The sequence below is a fragment of the Brienomyrus brachyistius genome, unplaced genomic scaffold (assembly GCF_023856365.1).
Source record: "Brienomyrus brachyistius isolate T26 unplaced genomic scaffold, BBRACH_0.4 scaffold94, whole genome shotgun sequence".
Classification (NCBI taxonomy): domain Eukaryota; kingdom Metazoa; phylum Chordata; class Actinopteri; order Osteoglossiformes; family Mormyridae; genus Brienomyrus; species Brienomyrus brachyistius.
The window spans coordinates 427,439-439,356 of NW_026042369.1; the positions used below are offsets into that span (position 1 = coordinate 427,439).

The 11,918-nt window shown below is 33.6% G+C and overlaps 1 non-coding gene across 1 annotated transcript; it reads right to left on the reverse strand.

Annotated features, from left to right (window-relative positions):
- Positions 1-2,673: 2,673 nt before the first annotated feature.
- On the reverse strand, positions 2,674-2,780 carry LOC125727355 (U6 spliceosomal RNA). The gene has a single exon (XR_007388717.1). It is a non-coding gene; the product is annotated as a U6 spliceosomal RNA (small nuclear RNA).
- Positions 2,781-11,918: the final 9,138 nt, after the last annotated feature.

Here is an 11,918-nt window from a genome sequence, read left to right on the forward strand (position 1 = left end):
TTGATTCAAGGAATAAAATACAGACTTTCTGTAGCATGTACTTGTCAAAAATGATCTGTCTCAGAATATCTTCATGAACTGAACGATGGAAAAAGGTCAAAGTCCAAGTGGGAGTTTCCAATTTAAAATGCAGATTAGAGTCAATTTCAAGCATTTTCATTTGATAAAATTTTACAACTCTCAGGTTAGGGTTAGGGTTAGGATTAGGGTTAGGGTTTTTACTATTCTCCAGTAATCTTTTCTGGACCTAATTCTTTTGATTCAAGGATTAAATCCTCGCTTCCTTTAGCATTTAAGTGTCAAAAGAAATTCTGCATGATATTTTAGTCAACTGAATGATGAAAGAGGGTCAAAGTCCAAGTGGGAGTTTCCAATTTAAAATGCAGATTAGAGTACATTTCAAGCATTGTCATTGGAGAAAAAAAATCACACTTCTCTGGTAATCTTTCCTGGATCAAAAGTTTTTGATTCAAGGAATAAATTACAGACTTTATTTAGCATGTACTTGTCAAAAATGATCTGTCTCAGAATATCTTCATGAACTGAACGATGGAAAAAGGTCAAAGTCCAAGTGGGAGTTTCCTATTTAAAATGCAGATTAGAGTCAATTTTAAGAATTTTCATTAGATAAAATTTTACAACTCTCCGGTTAGGGTTAGGGCTAGGATTAGGGTTAGGGTTTTTACAATTCTCCAGTAATCTTTTCTGGACCTGATTCTTTTGATTCAAGGATTCAATTCCTCGCTTCCTTTAGCATTTAAGTGTCAAAAAAAATTCTGCATGATATTTTAGTCAACTGAATGATGAAAGAGGGTCAAAGTCAAAGTGGGAGTTTCCAATTTTAAATGCAGATTAGAGTCCATTTCAAGCATTGTCATTGGAGAAAAAAATCACACTTCTCTGGTAATCTTTCCTGGATCAAAAGTTTTTGATTCAAGGAATAAATTACAGACTTTCTGTAGCATGTACTTGTCAAAAATGATCTGTCTCAGAATAACTTCATTAACTGAACGATGGAAAAAGGTCAAAGTCCAAGTGGGAGTTTCCAATTTAAAATGCAGATTAGAGTCAATTTTAAGAATTTTCATTAGATAAAATTTTACAACTCTCCAGTTAGGTTTAGGGCTAGGATTAGGGTTAGGGTTTTTACAATTCTCCAGTAATCTTTTCTGGACCTAATTCTATTGATTCAAGGATTAAATCCTCGCTTCCTTTAGCATTTAAGTGTCAAAAAAAATTCTGCATGATATTTTAGTCAACTGAATGATGAAAGAGGGTCAAAGTCCAAGTGGGAGTTTCCAATTTAATATGCAGATTAGAGTCCATTTCAAGCATTGTCATTGGAGAAAAAAATCACACTTCTCTGGTAATCTTTCCTGGATCAAAAGTTTTTGATTCAAGGAATAAATTACAGACTTTCCTTAGCATGTACTTGTCAAAAATGATCTGTCTCAGAATATATTCATGAACTGAACGATGGAAAAAGGTCAAAGACCAAGTGGGAGTTTCCAATTTAAAATGCAGATTAGAGTCAATTTTAAGAATTTTCATTAGATAAAATTTTACAACTCTCCGGTTAGGGTTAGGGCTAGGATTAGGGTTAGGGTTTTTACAATTCTCCAGTAATCGTTTCTGGACCTAATTCTTTTGATTCAAGGATTCAATTCCTCGCTTCCTTTAGTATTAAAGTGTCAAAAAAAATTCTGCATGACATTTTAGTCAACTGAATGATGAAAGAGGGTCAAAGTCAAAGTGGGAGTTTCCAATTTAAAATGCAGATTAGAGTCAATTTCAAGCATTTTCATTAGATAAAATTTTACAACTCTCAGGTTAGGGTTAGGGTTAGGATTAGGGTTAGGGTTTTTACAATTCTCCAGTAATCTTTTCTGGACCTAATTCTTTTGATTCAAGGATTAAATCCTCGCTTCCTTTAGCATTTAAGTGTCAAAAAAAATTCTGCATGATATTTTAGTCAACTGAATGATGAAAGAGGGTCAAAGTCCAAGTGGGAGTTTCCATTCTAAAATGCAGAGTTGAGTTAATTTCAAGCATTTTTCATTGGAGACTCAATTCTACATGTCCCCGGTCATCTGTTCTGTATCAGATACTTTAGATTCAAAGACCTAAATACAGAACTGTGGTACAAATAACATTTGAGTCAGCATAGCCATCTGATATTTTCCTCATCTTCACATATAACCATAAGATGCTTGTACCAGGCTCAGTCTTTTCCAGTGAAAGAATGTCATGCTGCTTTATATTTTTCTGATTATTCCAATCATCTATACTGAACAGGTTTCCTCCTAACGTCCATTCCTTGAGAAGTATTGCAATAGTTTCATTTAGGAATATTCCACATGGTGTCCAATACCTCAATAACGTTTTGCACAACCAGTTGCACTGTTGCACTTCACACTTAGCCTGTCTTACCTCCTATTATCACTTCTATTTCTTCTATTGCACTGTCTTGTGTCACACTGTTTTTGCACACTTGCTCTTTATGTAGTCCTGTGTCGATGTAGTGTTATACATAGTACCATGGTCCTGGAGGAATGCTGTCTCATTTCACTGTGTATTGTATCACTGTATATGGTCAAAATGACAATAAAAGCCACTTGACTAGACTCTATCATTGCATGCAGTTTGATTAAGTTAGGAACCAGGGAAACCAAGCAAAATATGGAACGCTTCACGAATTTGCGTGTCATCCTTGCGCAGGGGCCATGCTAATCTTCTCTGTATCGTTCCAATTTTAGTATATGTGTTGCCATAGCAAGCACAGATTTACCAACAGATGAAAGAATATATAGGTGTGGAAGCGGTATGAGCTTTCCTCATGTCGGTGGCAAAGCAATGCCTATGCCCTGGCCCTATATTCTGCCAGAACATAAATATGAAGACAGCTGACGTGCTGCGAAATATTTCTCTCAAATGTAACTTAACAATTAGGTGTCAAAAATTTTCTGCCTCAGAATGACTTTGTCAAATGAAAAATGAAACAAGATGAAAGTACAAGAGGATGTGTCCATTTTAAAATGCAGATGAGACTCAATTTCAAGCATGTTCATTGGAGAGAAAAATTTACAATTCTTGGGTAATCTTTTCAGGATGAAATTTTTTTGATTCAAGGACAAAATTCCACGCTTCCCTTAAAGTCAATTTTAAGAATTTTCATTAGATAAAATTTTACAACTCTCCGGTTAGGGTTAGGGCTAGGATTAGGGTTAGGGTTTTTACAATTCTCCAGTAATCTTTTCTGGACCTAATTATTTTGATTCAAGGATTAAATCCTCGCTTCCTTTAGCATTTAAGTGTCAAAAAAAATTCTGCATGATATTTTAGTCAACTGAATGATGAAAGAGGGTCAAAGTCCAAGTGGGAGTTTCCAATTTAAAATGCAGATTAGAGTACATTTCAAGCATTGTCATTGGAGAAAAAAATCACACTTCTCTGGTAATCTTTCCTGGATCAAAAGTTTTTGATTCAAGGAATAAAATACAGACTTTCTGTAGCATGTACTTGTCAAAAATGATCTGTCTCAGAATATCTTCATGAAGTGAACGATGGAAAAAGGTCAAAGTCCAAGTGGGAGTTTCCAATTTAAAATGCAGATTAGAGTCAATTTCAAGCATTTTCATTAGATAAAATTTTACAACTCTCCGGTTAGGGTTAGGGCTAGGATTAGGGTTAGGGTTAGGGTTTTTACAATTCTCCAGTAATCTTTTCTGGACATAATTCTTTTGATTCAAGGATTCAATTCCTCGCTTCCTTTAGTATTTAAGTGTCAAAAAAAATTCTGCATGACATTTTAGTCAACTGAATGATGAAAGAGGGTCAAAGTCAAAGTGGGAGTTTCCAATTTAAAATGCAGATTAGAGTCAATTTCAAGCATTTTCATTAGATAAAATTTTACAACTCTCAGGTTAGGGTTAGGGTTAGGATTAGGGTTAGGGTTTTTACAATTCTCCAGTAATCTTTTCTGGACCTAATTATTTTGATTCAAGGATTAAATCCTCGCTTCCTTTAGTATTTAAGTGTCAAAAAAAATTCTGCATGACATTTTAGTCAACTGAATGATGAAAGAGGGTCAAAGTCAAAGTGTGAGTTTCCAATTTAAAATGCAGATTAGAGTCAATTTCAAGCATTTTCATTAGATAAAATTTTACAACTCTCAGGTTAGGGTTAGGGTTAGGATTAGGGTTAGGGTTTTTACAATTCTCCAGTAATCTTTTCTGGACCTAATTCTTTTGATTCAAGGATTAAATTCTTCGCTTCCTTTAGCATTTAAGTGTGAAAAAAAATTCTGCATGATATTTTAGTCAACTGAATGATGAAAGAGGGTCAAAGTCCAAGTGGGAGTTTCCAATTTAAAATGCAGATTAGAGTCAATTTCAAGCATTGTCATTTGAGAAAAAAATCACACTTCTCTCGTAATCTTTCCTGGATCAAAAGTTTTTGATTCAAGGAATAAATTACACACTTTCTTTAGCATGTACTTGTCAAAAATGATCTGTCTCAGAATATCTTCATGAACTGAACGATGGAAAAAGGTCAAAGTCCAAGTGGGAGTTTCCAATTTAAAATGCAGATTAGAGTCAATTTCAAGCATTGTCATTGGAGAAAAAAAATCAGACTTCTCTGGTAATCTTTCCTGGATCAAAAGTTTTTGATTCAAGAACTAAATTACACACTTTCTTTAGCATGTACTTGTCAAAAATGATCTGTCTCAGAATATCTTCATTAACTGAACGATGGAAAAAGGTCAAAGTCCAAGTGGGAGTTTCCAATTTAAAATGCAGATTAGAGTCAATTTTAAGAATTTTCATTAGATAAAATTTTACAACTCTCCGGTTAGGGTTAGGGCTAGGATTAGGGTTAGGGTTTTTACAATTCTCCAGTAATCTTTTCTGGACCTAATTCTTTTGATTCAAGGATTCAATTCCTTGCTTCCTTTAGCATTTAAGTGTCAAAAAAAAATTCTGCATGATATTTTAGTCAACTGAATGATGAAAGAGGGTCAAAGTCAAAGTGGGAGTTTCCAATTTAAAATGCAGATTAGAGTCAATTTCAAGCATTTTCATTAGATAAAATTTTACAACTCTCAGGTTAGGGTTAGGGTTAGGATTAGGGTTAGGGTTTTTACAATTCTCCAGTAATCTTTTCTGGACCTAATTCTTTTGATTAAAGGATTAAATCCTCGCTTCCTTTAGCATTTAAGTGTCAAAAAAAATTCTGCATGATATTTTAGTCAACTGAATGATGAAAGAGGGTCAAAGTCCAAGTGGGAGTTTCCAATTTAAAATGCAGATTAGAGTCCATTTCAAGCATTGTCATTGGAGAAAAAAATCACACTTCTCTGGTAATCTTTCCTGGATCAAAAGTTTTTGATTCAAGGAATAAATTACAGACTTTCTGTAGCATGTACTTGTCAAAAATGATCTGTCTCAGAATATCTTCATGAACTGAACGATGGAAAAAGGTCAAAGTCCAAGTGGGAGTTTCCAATTTAAAATGCAGATTAGAGTCAATTTTAAGAATTTTCATTAGATAAAATTTTACAACTCTCCAGTTAGCTTTAGGGCTAGGATTAGGGTTAGGGTTTTTACAATTCTCCAGTAATCTTTTCTGGACCTAATTCTATTGATTCAAGGATTAAATCCTCGCTTCCTTTAGCATTTAAGTGTCAAAAAAAATTCTGCATGATATTTTAGTCAACTGAATGATGAAAGAGGGTCAAAGTCCAAGTGGGAGTTTCCAATTTAAAATGCAAATTAGAGTCAATTTCAAGCATTTTCATTAGATAAAATTTTACAACTCTCCGGTTAGGGTTAGGGCTAGGATTAGGGTTAGGGTTTTTACAATTCTCCAGTAATCTTTTCAGGACCTAATTCTTTTGATTCAAGGATTAAATTCCTCGCTTCCTTTAGCATTTAAGTGTCAAAAAAAATTCTGCATGATATTTTAGTCAACTGAATGATGAAAGAGGGTCAAAGTCCAAGTGGGAGTTTCCAATTTAAAATGCAGATTAGAGTCAATTTTAAGAATTTTCATTAGATAAAATTTTACAACTCTCCGGTTAGGGTTAGGGCTAGGATTAGGGTTAGGGTTTTTACAATTCTCCAGTAATCTTTTCTGGACCTAATTCTATTGATTCAAGGATTAAATCCTCGCTTCCTTTAGCATTTAAGTGTCAAAAAAAATTCTGCATGATATTTTAGTCAACTGAATGATGAAATAGGGTCAAAGTCCAAGTGGGAGATTCCAATATAATATGCAGATTAGAGTCCATTTCAAGCATTGTCATTGGAGAAAAAAATCACACTTCTCTGGTAATCTTTCCTGGATCAAAAGTTTTTGATTCAAGGAATAAATTACAGACTTTCCTTAGCATGTACTTGTCAAAAATGATCTGTCTCAGAATATCTTCATTAACTGAACGATGGAAAAAGGTCAAAGTCCAAGTGGGAGTTTCCAATTTAAAATGCAGATTAGAGTCAATTTTAAGAATTTTCATTAGATAAAATTTTACAACTCTCCGGTTAGGGTTAGGGCTAGGATTAGGGTTAGGGTTTTTACAATTCTCCAGTAATCTTTTCTGGACCTAATTATATTGATTCACGGATTCAATTCCTCGCTTCCTTTAGCATTTAAGTGTCAAAAAAAATTCTGCATGATATTTTAGTCAACTGAATGATGAAAGAGGGTCAAAGTCAAAGTGGGAGTTTCCAATTTTAAATGCAGATTAGAGTCCATTTCAAGCATTGTCATTGGAGAAAAAAATCACACTTCTCTGGTAATCTTTCCTGGATCAAAAGTTTTTGATTCAAGGAATAAATTACAGACTTTCTGTAGCATGTACTTGTCAAGAATGATCTGCCTCAGAATATCTTCATGAACTGAACGATGGAAAAAGGTCAAAGTCCAAGTGGGAGTTTCCAATTTAAAATGCAGATTAGAGTCAATTTCAAGCATTTTCATTAGATAAAATTTTACAACTCTCAGGTTAGGGTTAGGATTAGGGTTAGGGTTTTTACAATTCTCCAGTAATCTTTTCTGGACCTAATTCTTTTGATTCAAGGATTAAATTCTCGCTTCCTTTAGCATTTAAGTGTCAAAAGAAATTCTGCATGATATTTTAGTCAACTGAATGATGAAAGAGGGTCAAAGTCCAAGTGGGAGTTTCCAATTTAAAATGCAGATTAGAGTCAATTTCAAGCATTGTCATTGGAGAAAAAAAATCACACTTCTCTGCTAATCTTTCCTGGATCAAAAGTTTTTGATTAAAGGAATAAATTACAGACTTTCTTTAGCATGTACTTGTCAAAAATGATCTGTCTCAGAATATCTTCATGAACTGAACGATGGAAAAAGGTCAAAGTCCAAGTGGGAGTTTCCAATTTAAAATGCAGATTAAAGTCAATTTTAAGAATTTTCATTAGATAAAATTTTACAACTCTCCGGTTAAGGTTAGGGCTAGGATTAGGGTTAGGGTTTTTACAATTCTCCAGTAATCTTTTCTGGACCTAATTCTTTTGATTCAAGGATTCAATTCCTCGCTTCCTTTAGCATTTAAGTGTCAAAAAAAATTCTGCATGATATTTTAGTTAACTGAATGATGAAAGAGGGTCAAAGTCAAAGTGGGAGTTTCCAATTTAAAATGCAGATTAGAGTCAATTTCAAGCATTGTCATTGGAGAAAAAAAATCACACTTCTCTGCTAATCTTTCCTGGATCAAAAGTTTTTGATTCAAGGAATAAATTACAGACTTTCTTTAGCATGTACTTGTCAAAAATGATCTGTCTCAGAATATCTTCATGAACTGAACGATGGAAAAAGGTCAAAGTCCAAGTGGGAGTTTCCAATTTAAAATGCAGATTAGAGTCAGTTTTAAGAATTTTCATTAGATAAAATTTTACAACTCTCCGGTTAGGGTTAGGGCTAGGATTAGGGTCAGGGTTTTTACAATTCTCCAGTAATATTTTCTGGAACTAATTCTTTTGATTCAAGGATTCAATTCCTCGCTTCCTTTAGCATTTAAGTGTCAAAAAAAATTCTGCATGATATTTTAGTCAACTGAATGACGAAAGAGGGTCAAAGTCCAAGTGGGAGTTTCCAATTTAAAATGCAGATTAGAGTCAATTTCAAGCATTGTCATTGGAGAAAAAAAATCACACTTATCTGGTAATCTTTCCTGGATCAAAGGTTTTTGATTCAAGGAATAAATTACAGACTTTCTTTAGCATGTACTTGTCAAAAATGATCTGTCTCAGAATATCTTCATGAACTGAACGATGGAAAAAGGTCAAAGTCCAAGTGGGAGTTTCCAATTTAAAATGCAGATTAGAGTCAATTTCAAGCATTGTCATTGGAGAAAAAAAATCACACTTCTCTGGTAATCTTTCCTGGATCAAAAGTTTTTGATTCAAGGAATAAATTACAGACTTACTTTAGCATGTACTTGTCAAAAATGATCTGTCTCAGAATATCTTCATGAACTGAACGATGGAAAAAGGTCAAAGTCCAAGTGGGAGTTTCCAATTTAAAATGCAGATTAGAGTCAATTTTAAGAATTTTCATTAGATAAAATTTTACAACTCTCCAGTTAGGGTTAGGGCTAGGATTACGGTTAGGGTTTTTACAATTCTCCAGTAATCTTTTCTGGACCTAATTCTATTGATTCAAGGATTAAATCCTCGCTTCCTTTAGCATTTAAGTGTCAAAAAAAATTCTGCATGATATTTTAGTCAACTGAATGATGAAAGAGGGTCAAAGTCCAAGTGGGAGTTTCCAATTTAATATGCAGATTAGAGTCCATTTCAAGCATTGTCATTGGAGAAAAAAATCACACTTCTCTGGTAATCTTTCCTGGATCAAAAGTTTTTGATTCAAGGAATAAATTACAGACTTTCTGTAGCATGTACTTGTCAAAAATGATCTGTCTCAGAATATCTTCATGAACTGAACGATGGAAAAAGGTCAAAGTCCAAGTGGGAGTTTCCAATTTAAAATGCAGATTAGAGTCAATTTCAAGCATTGTCATTGGAGAAAAAAAATCACACTTCTCTGGTAATCTTTCCTGGATCAAAAGTTTTTGATTCAAGAACTAAATTACACACTTTCTTTAGCATGTACTTGTCAAAAATGATCTGTCTCAGAATATCTTCATGAACTGAACGATGGAAAAAGGTCAAAGTCCAAGTGTGAGTTTCCAATTTAAAATGCAGATGTGAGTCAATTTTAAGAATTTTCATTAGATAAAATTTTACAACTCTCCGGTTAGGGTTAGGGCTAGGATTAGGGTTAGGGTTTTTACAATTCTCCAGTAATCTTTTCTGGACCTAATTCTATTGATTCAAGGATTAAATCCTCGCTTCCTTTAGCATTTAAGTGTCAAAAAAAATTCTGCATGATATTTTAGTCAACTGAATGATGAAAGAGGGTCAAAGTCAAAGTGGGAGTTTCCAATTTAAAATGCAGATTAGAGTCAATATCAAGCATTTTCATTAGATAAAATTTTACAACTCTCAGGTTAGGGTTAGGGTTAGGATTAGGGTTAGGGTTTTTACAATTCTCCAGTAATCTTTTCTGGACCTAATTCTTTTGATTCAAGGATTAAATCCTCGCTTCCTTTAGCATTTAAGTGTCAAAAAAAATTCTGCATGATATTTTAGTCAACTGAATGATGAAAGAGGGTCAAAGTCCAAGTGGGAGTTTCCAATTTAAAATGCAGATTAGAGTAAATTTCAAGCATTGTTTTTGGAGAAAAAAAAATCACCCTTCACTGGTAATCTTTCCTGGATCAAAAGTTTTTGATTCAAGAACTAAATTACACACTTTCTTTAGCATGTACTTGTCAAAAATGATCTGTCTCAGAATATCTTCATTAACTGAACGATGGAAAAAGGTCAAAGTCCAAGTGGGAGTTTCCAATTTAAAATGCAGATTAGAGTCAATTTTAAGAATTTTCATTAGATAAAATTTTACAACTCTCCGGTTAGGGTTAGGGCTAGGATTAGGGTTAGGGTTTTTACAATTCTCCAGTAATCTTTTCTGGACCTAATTCTATTGATTCAAGGATTAAATCCTCGCTTCCTTTAGCATTTAAGTGTCAAAAAAAATTCTGCATGATATTTTAGTCAACTGAATGATGAAATAGGGTCAAAGTCCAAGTGGGAGTTTCCAATATAATATGCAGATTAGAGTCCATTTCAAGCATTGTCATTGGAGAAAAAAATCACACTTCTCTGGTAATCTTTCCTGGATCAAAAGTTTTTGATTCAAGGAATAAATTACAGACTTTCTGTAGCATGTACTTGTCAAAAATAATCTGTCTCAGAATATCTTCATGAACTGAACGATGGAAAAAGGTCAAAGTCCAAGTGGGAGTTTCCAATTTAAAATGCAGATTAGAGTAAATTTTAAGCATTTTCATTAGATAAAATTTTACAACTCTCAGGTTAGGGTTAGGGTTAGGATTAGGGTTAGGGTTTTTACAATTCTCCAGTAATCTTTTCTGGACCTAATTCTTTTGATTCAAGGATTAAATCCTCGCTTCCTTTAGCATTTAAGTGTCAAAAAAAATTCTGCATGATATTTTAGTCAACTGAATGATGAAAGACGGTCAAAGTCCAAGTGGGAGTTTCCAATTTAAAATGCAGATTAGAGTCAATTTCAAGCATTTTCATTTGATAAAATTTTACAACTCTCAGGTTAGGGTTAGGGTTAGGATTAGGGTTAGGGTTTTTACAATTCTCCAGTAATCTTTTCTGGACCTAATTCTTTTGATTCAAGGATTAAATCCACGCTTCCTTTAGCATTTAAGTGTCAAAAAAAAAATCTGCATGATATTTTAGTCAACTGAATGATGAAAGAGGGTCAAAGTCAAAGTGGGAGTTTCCAATTTAAAATGCAGATTAGAGTCAATTTCAAGCATTGTCATTGGAGAAAAAAAATCACACTTCTCTGGTAATCTTTCCTGGATCAAAAGTTTTTGATTCAAGGAATAAATTACAGACTTTCTTTAGCATGTACTTGTCAAAAATGATCTGTCTCAGAATATCTTCATGAACTGATCGATGAAAAAAGGTCAAAGTCCAAGTGGGAGTTTCCAATTTAAAATGCAGATTAGAGTCAATTTCAAGCATTGTCATTGGAGAAAAAAAATCACACTTCTCTGGTAATCTTTCCTGGATCAAAAGTTTTTGATTCAAGAACTAAATTACACACTTTCTTTAGCATGTACTTGTCAAAAATGATCTGTCTCAGAATATCTTCATGAACTGAACGATGGAAAAAGGTCAAAGTCCAAGTGTGAGTTTCCAATTTAAAATGCAGATTAGAGTCAATTTTAAGAATTTTCATTAGATAAAGTTTTACAACTCTCCGGTTAGGGTTAGGGCTAGGATTAGGGTTAGGGTTTTTACAATTCTCCAGTAATCTTTTCTGGACCTAATTCTATTGATTCAAGGATTAAATCCTCGCTTCCTTTAGCATTTAAGTGTCAAAAAATATTCTGCATGATATTTTAGTCAACTGAATGATGAAAGAGGGTCAAAGTCCAAGTGGGAGTTTCCAATTTAAAATGCAGATTAGAGTAAATTTCAAGCATTGTTTTTGGAGAAAAAAAAATCACCCTTCACTGGTAATCTTTCCTGGATCAAAAGTTTTTGATTCAAGAACTAAATTACACACTTTCTTTAGCATGTACTTGTCAAAAATGATCTGTCTCAGAATATCTTCATGAACTGAAAGATGAAAGAGGATCAAAGTCCAAGTGGGAGTTTCCAATTTAAAATGCAGATTACAGTCAATTTCCAGCATTTTCATTAGATAAAATTTTACAACTCTCCGGTTAGGGTTAGGGCTAGGATTAGGGTTAGGGTTTTTACAATTCTCCAGTAATCTTTTCTGGACCTAAT